At 37.2% G+C, this 12,284-nt stretch overlaps 1 long non-coding RNA gene across 1 annotated transcript; it reads left to right on the top strand.

Annotated features, from left to right (window-relative positions):
- Positions 1–8,972: 8,972 nt before the first annotated feature.
- LOC141627096 (uncharacterized) lies at positions 8,973–11,283 on the top strand. Its single transcript, XR_012536657.1, has 6 exons — positions 8,973–9,091; positions 9,880–9,918; positions 10,072–10,144; positions 10,258–10,347; positions 10,539–10,617; positions 10,821–11,283. It is a non-coding gene; the product is annotated as an uncharacterized LOC141627096 (long non-coding RNA).
- Positions 11,284–12,284: the final 1,001 nt, after the last annotated feature.

The following is a 12,284-nucleotide window of genomic DNA, read 5'->3' as shown; positions in this document are numbered from 1 at the left end:
AGGTATATCTTGGATACGCGTGGGATCTAGCTGGGGATGGAGTCATCACATATCAGAGTCTTTAGTCTTCCGCTGTGTTTGTTAGGACAGTTCCTTTCTGTTGGTTTATAGTTTGAGAGCAGTTGTATTTTGCTTACAGTTGGTTTTGTTATGTAATCACTTAACTTGTTTAATAAAGTATGTTTCTTCATTGTCTTATGATTATCATGCCTCGGATAACCGAGATGGTAGCATCTTTATACCTGAGTGGTCCTGGTAAGGCACTTGGAGTATGGGGGTGTTACAAATGGTATCAGAGCGACGATCCTGAAACCTGTAACCAATGAACCTAATGAACATAGGGAGTTAATTAAAATGAACCCGGGGTAAAGGTTGTAGGAGCTAATGCAAAGACTTGGGAGACGTCCTAAAGTCGCGAACTCGCCCTACAATTTTGAACCGGTCACCTTGGGATACGAGTCGGGATCGCTATGTGTTTACCTTGTGTATTGTGTATCTATATAGTAATGTGTGGTATGAACCAGTGGATGTATGATTGTGGAGAATGGGGAATGTGTAGACAAAGATGGTGACGATGTGATTTTGTATATGGTTTGTTGAAAGCATGTTGCACGATAGTTGGTTTACATGTTGGTTGGAATCGTTGGAAAAGTATATGAGAATGATGAATGATATGGTAGAAAAAGAAAGTAGTTCGTATATGATGATGCGGATGAATAATGATGTTGCAGGACGAATGGTTTATAGTGAGGCAATCCTAATAACATGTGGTTAGGGGGTGTGATAAGATTTGTTTTCGTAGTTTTGTTTGCGTAAAGCTATATATTAAGTTCGTATAATTGTCTACTATCGTATCATATGCGCTTGTTAGATGAAGTATATGATTGAACTAGATGAATAGATTGGAAAAGATGAAGTGGCAATTTCGTAAGGATATGAATTTCTTGATTATGGAAGTGTTTATGTGATGAAGTGGATTTGTAATGTTATTGTGTTATAAAAAGTTATGAAAGTTTAAAATATGCGGGTAATACATGATTGAAAGTTGAATGTTATATGAGCATGATAGATGGTAATGTTTGGCTTTTGGTAAGTAGTAACATGAAGAATAGAGGTTCAATGATATGTGTTTTGTATAACGAATTGGATGAAAAGCATGATGGTTGTTTATAACGTGGCACTTGATAACACGAAGTAGATTATTTTGTTGATTGTATGAGGAGTCGCGCAGATTTGAATGCGTAGTTGTAATCATAATGTTGAAATAATAATGAATGCATAGTACGTTGGGGTATGTGAGATAACATGCAGGTAGTATTCACGAGTCTGCATGACTCGATCGAGTGGGTTTGATTCGATCGAGTGGGTATTTGTCGTTATTTTGACCAGAATCGTGTTTTTGGGAACTCGATCGAGTACCTCGGGCACTCGATCGAGTATGGGGTCACTCGATCGAGTAGCCGGGCTACTCGGTCGAGTAAGTCGAAGATCGAGAAGGTTTGTTTGGGTTCGAGTGGGGCACTCGATCGAGCATGATTGGGCACTCGATCGAGTAGCCTGTTTCGATCGAGTAGGTTCAGTACTCGATCGAGTGGGGTCTATGCAGTCATATCGTGTTTCGGGTCATATGTTTATCTTTTGACATTCGTTGCATATTATGTTTAATTCAAAGGTGTTGTATTACTTCTTTATGCATTGTTTTACGTATGTGTTGGTCCTGAAGCGTAAGTTACCCAATCTTATGATGTAAAGAGTGGCACTTATGATGAGCATGAGTTCGGTGGGGAGGACATGAGTTATATGTGATTATGATAGACTGTGGAAAAAGAAAAGGAAGATTGGTATAGTTTATTGAGGCATGGCGCACGTTTTGCGAGACGGGATGAGTGATATGATTGTGTGTTGAGTAATGTAAAAGTAAGTGAATATGGGCAAGGGATGATGTGAGTATAATGAACGTGAGAATAAAAGATTGAAAGTAAGGATGTGGATAGTGGCAGCTTGAGATGTGTAAAGAATTATGGAGGGAAATGGTTAGGAGTCGTGTGGGTTATGGATATATGTAGTGAAAGTTCGTTTAAAAGGGTTGAGAAGAGTAATATATAGTGAACTTTGTGGAGACATGTCACGAGGTGTATTTGTAGACAGTGAGTGAGTTTGGGAGGTTTGGTTTATTAAAAGATGAAACTACTGTGTGATTTCCTTGGGTAATTAACGGTATTAAATGAATTCTGATTTCTAGAGATGTAAAAAGGGAGATGCAATTGTTTGAACATTAAACGTTGATTCTATGGATAGATTAGTGGCAAGTGTTAGTGATAGCGTAATAAGAGAAGATCCATGGTAAGAAAGAGTGAGATGATGTCGGTAGAAAATAATGGAATTTGAGTTTTGGAGCAACGAAGGGGTAACTGGATTTCTAAAGAGTTAGCTAGAAGGAATAAGGAGTTGGACTATTAATTGGTATTATTGAGTGTAAAGAGGAAAGAAGGATAAAAGTAAGTTGAGGAAAATGTTCACCGGAGTTATGTGATATAAAGGTAAGGAATCATCGAAATGTGTGATAGTATCACGAGGATGTTAGCTAAAGGTTATATAGGAGTTTCAGGACAACATGATTGATAATGAGTTTCGAGGAATTAAGGGAGTGAGAAGTTGGTGGAGTATTGGCACGATACGAGATATTTGGTGGAGAGTTGGATGACAATACAAATAAGATGGTATTGGGAATAATGTTGAGATAATTTTGTGGATGGGTTTGATGTTCGTTATTTGGAATGTTAACCAAAAATAGGAGAAAAACCATGTTATGTTGATATGAGTGTAAGAGGTTGATATACGAGCAGTGGTGGCATTGTGGTGTTGTCACTAGTGGTTAAGAGTGATGGTATATTAGAAAGGTAGCAATTCTAAAGAGGTTGATTTGGTAGGGACCTGATTGTTGTGTATGATTGGGAGAGGGTATAAGATGTGGTTAGATGAGGCGGATGCTAATAGTTGAATAGTAAAGGTATGGTTATATTTGGCAGGAAGTGATGGTTGTGCGAATGGGGGAATATGTCATGAGGGGCATATGAGTTAAACTCGGGCGACAGGTAACCTTTATCGAGTGGTAACTTACGTGGTCAGGATTGACTAGTTGGTTGTGATTACGAGTCTATGTTATGTGTAAATGTTAGTGTGAGGTTCAGACCTCACAAGAAGTGGTATGGTGTGATAATTATAAAGTTGTTTTATGAATGTTCGGTAATATATATGTTGGACACGGTAATTTAATTGAATGATATCCAAAAAGGTAATAATTTGATTGATTTGACATGGCTAGTTATAATTTTATGTGTATTGATAACACATGTGTATTCCGTGAAATGGTAGAAATGATGTTCATGAGATGCTTATCTGTTTATCCATATAATATGTTGCGTGGTGATTTAATAAAGTCGATTTGAGTAAGTTTTTCTTGTCTGAGAAGTTATCTTTGAGTCGTATTTATGGGAATTGTATGCGGTTGTGATGTCTATCGGTGTGGTTATGGTGCCTCGGGTGGTGATCCGGGCACGGTACATAGTCTTTGTGATGCGGGTATTTTCGCACTACGGTGTGGTTGTTGGTGGAGGTGTTGTGATGCCGTCACCGGTTGTGGTGGAGTAGGCGGGATGATTATGATTCGAGTTTCGAAAGTACATACCAGTTATACATAGATTGTTGTTTTGTTTGATGTTGCTCCCTGCGAGTTTCGATTTGTGCGATAGATAGACGATTTGTCTGTTGATTGATGTTTTCTTTACCGGTTAAGTTGGGAATGAGGTAGAATATGATATGAAATAGAGTTGTATATGTTTTCGTTGTTTTCATGTTATAGTGATATTCATTGATGGGACACGGTTGTGAGAGGTTGTTCTGATAATTTTGATCTTGTTTTCGGATGAGACATCGGTAGACATGGTAATGGAAAATGATTCGTGGAACATGTGTTGTAATGATCTGAAAGCGGTAGGTAGTTCATAATCTTTTGTTGAGACAGTGAGTGTAGGGTGTTTGGGGAATTAGTGTCATGTTAAGTTGTGTATGAGTTTTACGGTAATGAAAGAAAGAACTTGAGGATCTAGTGTGCGTGTACGTAACGAGTACGGATCGTGAGTTATGCTTCTGGGAGATAAGTGCCTTACATAGAGAGGTATGTTGTTTGGCAGTAATAATGAAGAGTGGGTATGGTGATTTGCTACGAGTTTATGGTATAGGTTAGGTGCTATGCCGAATGAGTTGAGTAATGAGAAATGTTTATGTATTGGAGCCTTGGATATAAGAATGGTGAGTGTTTGGTGTATAGACGGTTATCTTTGACATGTGGTGGTACAGAGGGTAATGAGATATAGATATGGTTTGGGTATTAGTGAGTTACGAGGACGTAACATTTGTCTTAAGAGGAGTAGGATACGATAAAACAGATTTTGATGGTTGTACATATGATAATATATTCGGAAGTTGAGTCTTGATGTAGAATATAAGATCGATTCGTGTTGTGGGTGATTTTATTAAAGGTCATGACCGTGCTTGTAGTAGCGTGATGTTTAGGAGTGTGAGAATATTTCACTAGTGTTGATAGTTGGATGATGAGGTTACGAGTGTGAGTAAACTTCGAGGACGAAGTTCCTTTTTAAGGGTGGTAGAATGTAACATTCCGTTTGATGTCTATGAGTGTCTTGGTATTGGATTTGATAGTTGATGATATTATGGAGCTAGCAGCATTAGAGGATGGTAGTTGGTTATGCATGGAGTTGGTGTCGTGAGAGATATATATGTGGTAGATACGATATAGTGAGTCATGTTGTAGAAGTAAACATAGTTGGTGGAGTGGGTGTCAAGAGTTCATGTTCTATGTTCGGTCGAGTTCTTGAGTCCTTAGCTAAGTTGTTGTGTCTTGGTCGAGTCAGTATGGTTGTTTTTATGTATGGGTTGAACTTCGGGGACGAAGTTCTTTTTAAGGAGGGAAGACTGTAATACTCCGTATTTATAAGTCTTTGGGTACTCTATCGAGTAGGCCTTACTATGTCGAGTAAGGGTGAGTTGCGTTTTAAAATAGTTTCTGACCTGTTGGGTACTCGATCGAGTAACGTGGGTACTCGATCGAGTAAGGGGGCACTCGATCGAGTACCTTAGCTACTCGATCGAGTAGCCGGTTTTACGGGGAGTTTTCTCGGGTTTTGTTAATTATGCGATTAAGGTATATAAGCTTTGTCGTCATTGTTCTAAATCACTTTTGCAAAACCTAAATTTCTGTTTAAGAGAGAAAGCAAGCAAGTTCTTCATTCTAATCGCATAATTAGCAATCCCCGGAGTTTGGAAGGTCAGTTCGCGTCGTTGGTTATACCGTTGAGTTCCTTGCGTCGAGGGTAAGATCTATGTACCCTTTTTATTGTCTTTCCTTTGATTTGGTTAAACCCTAATTTAGAGATTTGGGGGTTTATGTGTAGTATGTGATTTGGTAGCCTCTATATGTTGTATGATAGGAGGAGGGTTCATAGAGGAAGCTTTTTGACTCGGAAGAGAGACCGTCTCGATTGTGTGCTTACAGGTAGGATTTCTACTCGTATTAGTCCCATAATGGGATGATTGTTGATGTGTTGAGATTGATTGTTTGTTATAGTAATTGTATTATGACGGCTGTGATTGTGATTGTACATTGTTGATAGATTCAGATGGTTGTTGATATTGTGATTGTATTTGGTTGCCTATGGTTCTCGAGATGCGTTCTCGGTGAGTGAAGTCACTTGCGGGAGTGGCTTCACGCCCTGGTTTCGCCCTTCGTGGAACCCGCCACGGAAGGGGATGTGCACATTAATGAACATGGGTTTATCGCTCGGTATGAAGAGCGGGGATTTGGTGGGTGCGGTGCGGTCCCCCACTGGCGGTAGTCCGGTGGGACGATCGGTGATTGAGATTGTTGGGATTGGTGTGATTGTATGTGTGACGGTGTGAGTCATACATTTATCGGATTGTTGATATGTATATAAATTGTGTGATTAGTACTGACCCCGTTTAAATGTTTTAAAAACTTTGGTGATCCATTCGGGGGTGGTGAGCAGTTGCTTGGTAGGTATATCTTGGATACGCGTGGGATCTAGCTGGGGATGGAGTCATCACATATCAGAGTCTTTAGTCTTCCATTTGTGTTTGTTAGGACAGTTCCTTTCGTTGGTTTATAGTTTGAGAGCGATTTGTATTTTGCTTACAGATTGGTTTTGTTATGTAATCACTTAACTTGTTTAATAAAGTATGTTTCTTCATTGTCTTATGATTATCATGCCTCGGGTAACCGAGATGGTAGCATCTTTATACCTGAGTGGTCCTGGTAAGGCACTTGGAGTATGGGGGTGTTACACAACTAATGGTGGCGGTGCATCCGGATAGAAGGACCAAATCTTGAATTCACTTTCTGGAGTAGATTAGTTGCACCTTTTGGCTCAAATGTAATCGTTTGGAGACAAATTATTATTTTTGCGTAAAAGTATTAATAGGGATATTTCTTATTTCTATTGTTCGGATGAAATAATTACGATATTTTTTTTTATTTTTTTTTATTTTTTTTTTAATTTTGAAAGCATGTAATTTGATAATTGCAATTTTAATTTATGGTATAAAATTTTGTTTTGCTTCTAATTTAATTCAAATTTTGTAATTTGAATTAATGTTGTTTATACATTTTAATTTATGATGTCATTAGCTAGTAATTTATATGATTTAATTCAAATCGTATTGACGAAGATAGTATTAGTGAATTTGTCTAGTGATGGGAAAAAGCGTAGAGAAATTCAAAATTTCGACGCAAAGAAGTGTAGATAAACTTTGACGCTTAAAAGTGTCACTGCTCTCGACACATAAAAGCGTCTACAAGGTTGACGCTAAAAAGCGTCAAAAATTCCTGACGCCCCAAAAAACCACGCTTTTAAAAGCGTCGAGAAATAAAATGGCAACGCTTTTAAGCGTCGAGAATAGCCCAATAAAGCGTGGGCAAAGTAAGGTGGGTGTAGTAGTGTATGTCTAGAATGACTCTTGTGGATGCCAATGAACACGGATGTTCACAGAGATTTGGAGTAAGGGGTGAGGGTACGTATTAGGAAGCTCTTTAATCGAACGCCTAATCCCGCCCGCCTCGATAGCGGCCTCTACTAATGATTAGGGAAATCGTTCATATTTGATATGTTGTCAATTATATGTATGCAACGCAACATCCACAGATTAATCCTAGCATGTGAATTAAACTATGTCGGTTAACACGTAATTTAGCAATTAATAATGTCGAAGTTGAAATTCATATTAATTACAAGTGAAAAAGCAAATAAATAAACCATACATAAACAATACGATGAATAAACAACGATAATTGAAATTACAAATGAATTACAAAGGTTAAGTTAATTTACGTCAAAAGTACACTTAAGACGGAATTTTGAAGATAAAAGAGAAAATAAAAGAGTTGGAAAATAAAGTGACAAAATAAGTCAGATTAAGGGTGATATTACGATTATTAGTTAATTAAACACGTAATTAAAGCTACGTCAAAGCGAGAACAAAAGTTCAGCGACAGAAATCATCTCAGAGCAGGCGCAGCATCTGGTGCATTCCTTGGAAGAGGCGCAGTTATTCCTGCGTCTGTTCTTGAGTTGAGCTCTGGCTGTGAAGTCAGAACCGCTATTTGTTAATGTTTGTTGGTATAATTACGATTAATTATTGATGTTTAGACTCAAGTTGAAGTGGTTTAGCATACTAATTACATCTGGAACCGTCATAAAAGCGATATAAAGCGGATTAAGACGAGTTAGAACGAGTTAGAACGAATTGGATTTATTTACGACGTCGGAATTACAAAAGAAACGAACTTGAAAATCGAATAAAACTGGAATTAAACAAGGAAATATGTATTAAGGAATGAATTCCAGAAACTTGATATGAACAAATCGAGTTTCTAACATCCGAGTTTGATTTAATGACGAAAACCCGCAAATATTGAATTATAAGGGATTTAAGTCGAGAATAAAACGTTATAATTAAGAGGATTTATTGAACATGATTTATGTACTGGAGAAAAGAAAGAAAATAAGTAAAATAAGACAAAAGGAACGAAGCACAGAAAACCCGAGGAAGAAAAAGAAGAGCAGGAGTAGCGGAAGCCTTTGGAAGAGGCACAGCAAAAGTTGTGACCCTTCGAAGAGGCGCAGCTGCTGCTGCGTTTGTTCTCGACATCTGGTTACTGGTGTTTCGTAAAAACAGTTTGTAATAAAGGTTTTAAAATCGGTTTTAAATATACTTTTGACGTAAATCTTAAATTAATGAGTGGAAAAAATAAAATACAATAAAAAAGATGGGATTTACACCCTCAGACTTACATGATTGACGAAACGAGATTGACTAAGTTAACGTTAGTGATTGCTCGACTCGAATGTATGTAGAAAGTGCCCTCGTTGGAGGATTTTAGATTAATTGATTGATGTGTAGTGGTCAAATTGGCCGGTTATGCAACGTGACTGGTACTCAGAAAGATCTGAGCTTACGTGGTCGATTGATCAAGCACGTAGGCATCGAATGCTTAGAGCAAGGTCTAGAATGCAAGGGAGAAGAGAAGGGCAGACACTCGCGTGAAAAATATGGAGACCGGAGGTCTCTATTTATAGTAGAAAATGTGGAGTTTTGGAATGACACAAACTTTGGAAAGAAATCACGGAAATATTCCGTAAACAGCAAAAACTGGCTGGAGAAGAGGCGCAGCTGCTGCTGCTGTGGTCCTTCCAAGAGGCGCATCACCTACTGCGCTACTACAAAAATGATATCTACAGGCTCTTCCCTTACGGCGCTTATACAAAAATTGCCAACTCCAGTGAATTAAAACCCATAAAAAGGCGCTTTTAGAAAGCACTCCAGATAAGCGCTGTACAAATCTCAAATAGAAAAGACGGTACTCCAAAATATTCACCGCCAAACTAATACGCCTTTCATTTGTAAACTCTTGAATTGCAAAAAGAAAGGAGCAACCTCTTCCTCCTTCCACATTTACGAAGTCTAAGCAAAAGTAGATCTCTCATCACAATTTTAGGTATGATATACTCTTATATGTATTCATCTTCGTATTTCTTGTGAAATTTGACTAAGCAAAAGAATACTCGTGTTTTTCTTTTTTATAATTAGGGTTTTATTCGAATTTGTTGTTTTATTATAACTAGGCTAGACAAAGATCAAAACTTTATGCATAATACTTATCAGACCAACAATTGTTATTGTTTTTTGTTCTATTTCTAATCAATTTCGCAATTGTCTAGTTTTATTTTCAGAAAATTGGGGGTTTTGCTTTCTTAATTTTTGAAGGCAAGGCTTTGACTATTACATGTCTGATTTGGGTATGCTAGGTCTTTTCTTCGTAGAATTCTTTCCAATTAGCGATTTTTATTAGTTTGAACGATTTTTTAATGTTTTATGTTCATTGTTGTTATGTTGTCTTATCTATTATCCGACTTCATCACCAATATTGATGGCCTTTTTTCAATAATGTCATGTGTTGAGTTGGATTTTGAGATTTTGTTGTTATCCGACTTGCGTTTTATGTTCTGTTGTGATGAATATTGTCTTCCGTAAGTCAACCTGAGGCGCTTAAGGATTAAGGGGGACCAAGGACACTTGGATGACACAGTTTTCAAAGAGGTCCAAATTCAACTAACGGAAAAATCTAGCACCCATAATGAACTACAACAATGTGAATCTAGTAGTTAGTTGTGAATTGTGAAGTTTTCATTTGTATAATTCATACGAGTACAATTTTAGCTTCAAATTGTGGATTAGATGATAAGTGACTGTCACTGTGTGAGCTTTTGTTGGTTCATGTTGCAGGTTCTTAAGGACTTAAAGAGGAGCAATAAAGATTTTGTGGTCGTCTCCTTTTAAGAGAGCTTGTCATTCAAATAGTTTCCAAACAGTTCCATTCAGACATTTAGCACTTTATTTAACTTTAAGACATTCTTGTCATATGAAGAGCATAGATTTTTTATTTGGGACGTATAATGTGTCTTTTTGATATGGCAGGATAGAAGAAGTAAGACTTTTGAGTTATCTTGGAGCGAACATTTTTAGTCTTGCAATGTGTCTTATTAACAAGGTGAGGTATTCGTAGAAGGTAAGCCTTTCATTAAATACGATTATATTTTTCATGCTCGGTTCCCCTTTATATTTGTTGTCTCTAATCAGTTCCCTTGAGTAATTAAATTTCAGTGGATTCATAACTTGAAAGATGCATCATAGATGCTACAGATTATATGAACAAGGAAACACTATGCTCTTGGTTTCCTCGAGTAACTTAGAGTAAGTTTGTCTTTATTTTGATTGTCACTAGATATCAAGTCTTCTTCTGCTTAGTTCCATAACTTGCAAGATGCATTGCAAGAATTTTTGAATAGGCCAATACATCATAGATGCTACAGATTATAGATAAGTAATGTAGTGTACAATTTGGTACCTTATTTATCTACCTTTTTCTTGCTCTTTCTATGTAGGATGACAATGGTGGTCACGAAACTAGCACATATGTGCAATACCTGCTACGGAAGGAATGAAAGTATCATGTTTTCACAGGTGAGTACTGAGTAGTGGTATGGAGACATTGTTTAAGCAGCTACAATATATATTGTCTACCTTTAGAATGTCAACATGTACTCATGGGTTTATAATGGAACTATAATTGTTGGTCTTATATCTTGGTTAGTAGGTGGCTGGCCTAATTTAGTCTTTAAAGGAGCTTGTTTTGCTGGATAAGCTTATTTTTATCATTGTTGAAGGACTGGAGCAGTAGGCATGAACTATAGCTCTAGTGTATTCGAAGTTCAAAGGAACATTCCTAAACAAAAGCGATTCCTATGAGCGTGGCTGATAGGCGCCTTTGAGTTTTGCGGCTCTGATTGGTGAAGGAGAATACAAGATGAGGTGCAATGCAATAAGAAGATTATTAAATGCTACTATGCAATTTGTAGATTAAGGAAGGTTGTTGTGCAATTGCAAGTTATGGCATGTATCCAATTAGATTATGAATATGTTCCTAAGTTGATTAGATACCAACGAGGTTAGTTCTAGGGGTGATGTTTTTCCTATTAAATGATTCTTTTGGTTTTCCTTGGTTTGTATATTAGTTTTGGGGCTGGTTTATGTTTTTTTTAGTCTATAGTGGAATTGAATTTTGTATGAATGGTGTAATTTTATTATTACTGGAATTGTTTACTCTTTACAAAAGAGAATGTTACTTGCTTACAATTCTCGTATGTATAAAATGGTAGTTATTAACAATTGGCGATACAAAAACTGTAAAATTAGACTATGAATAGCTAAAACCCATAATAGCCAAGCACAATAACGGAGGCGCTTTTAAAAGCGTTGTAAGTCTATAGCGGTGCTTTTAAAGTGTCGCCAAATCACTCTAAAAGCGCCTCAAGAATAGCGGCGCTATTTTTTATTTATACCGATGCAAATAATAAGCGCCGTAAAAGGGGTTAGCGGCACAGGCAAAGTCGGCGCTTTTTATAGTGTCGGTATAGACCTTAGCGGCGCTTTTTAGCGCTTCTATAGCCATAAAAAAGCGCCGCTATATCCCTTTTCCCCAGATGTTTCCTCCTGCGGAAGAAAGATTTCCGCGTTTCTTTTAGAGAATTGCGGTAGATCTCTACTTTCTTATTCCGTAAAATAAGATATATGAAATATATTTTCGCAAAAGATATAAAATTAAATTATGGAATAAATATCTGAAATATTCTAGAACATCCCAACTCGGCATTTTAAACGGTTTCTTAGAAAATGAAACGATTTTTGACCCGGACTCCAAATGAACTCTAATTACCGTCAAAATGACCGTATCGGCGCGTAGATGACGACCGAGTGGTAGACACAAGTGTTTGAGCTATCACTTGACGATAAACTTACGGACTGTCATAAATCGTTCCGCGTACCAAACATGCGGCCCAATCATCACTGGGTGGTTGACGGAAGGTATAGAAATGAGGTATCTATACGGTTTGAATAATAATACGTTGAAAAAGACGCTCCATGACCTTCTTTATGTAAATACTAAATACACAAATTAAAAAAGCCAAGAACTCCCCATGCTACACTTCAATTAAAAAAAAAGGATATTTTATGGTGTACCCTCGAATTTTTCGGTTTTTTATGTTATACCCCTACATTTTTGAAATTCTATGGTGTACCCATAAACTCTATACATTAGTTTCTTAATTAATCTTTAAATAGACGATTTA

This window comes from Silene latifolia, chromosome Y (assembly GCF_048544455.1).
Source record: "Silene latifolia isolate original U9 population chromosome Y, ASM4854445v1, whole genome shotgun sequence".
Lineage (NCBI taxonomy): Eukaryota > Viridiplantae > Streptophyta > Magnoliopsida > Caryophyllales > Caryophyllaceae > Silene > Silene latifolia.
The sequence above is the reverse complement of the archived record's forward strand: the minus strand, read 5'-3'. Positions and strand labels throughout refer to the sequence as shown.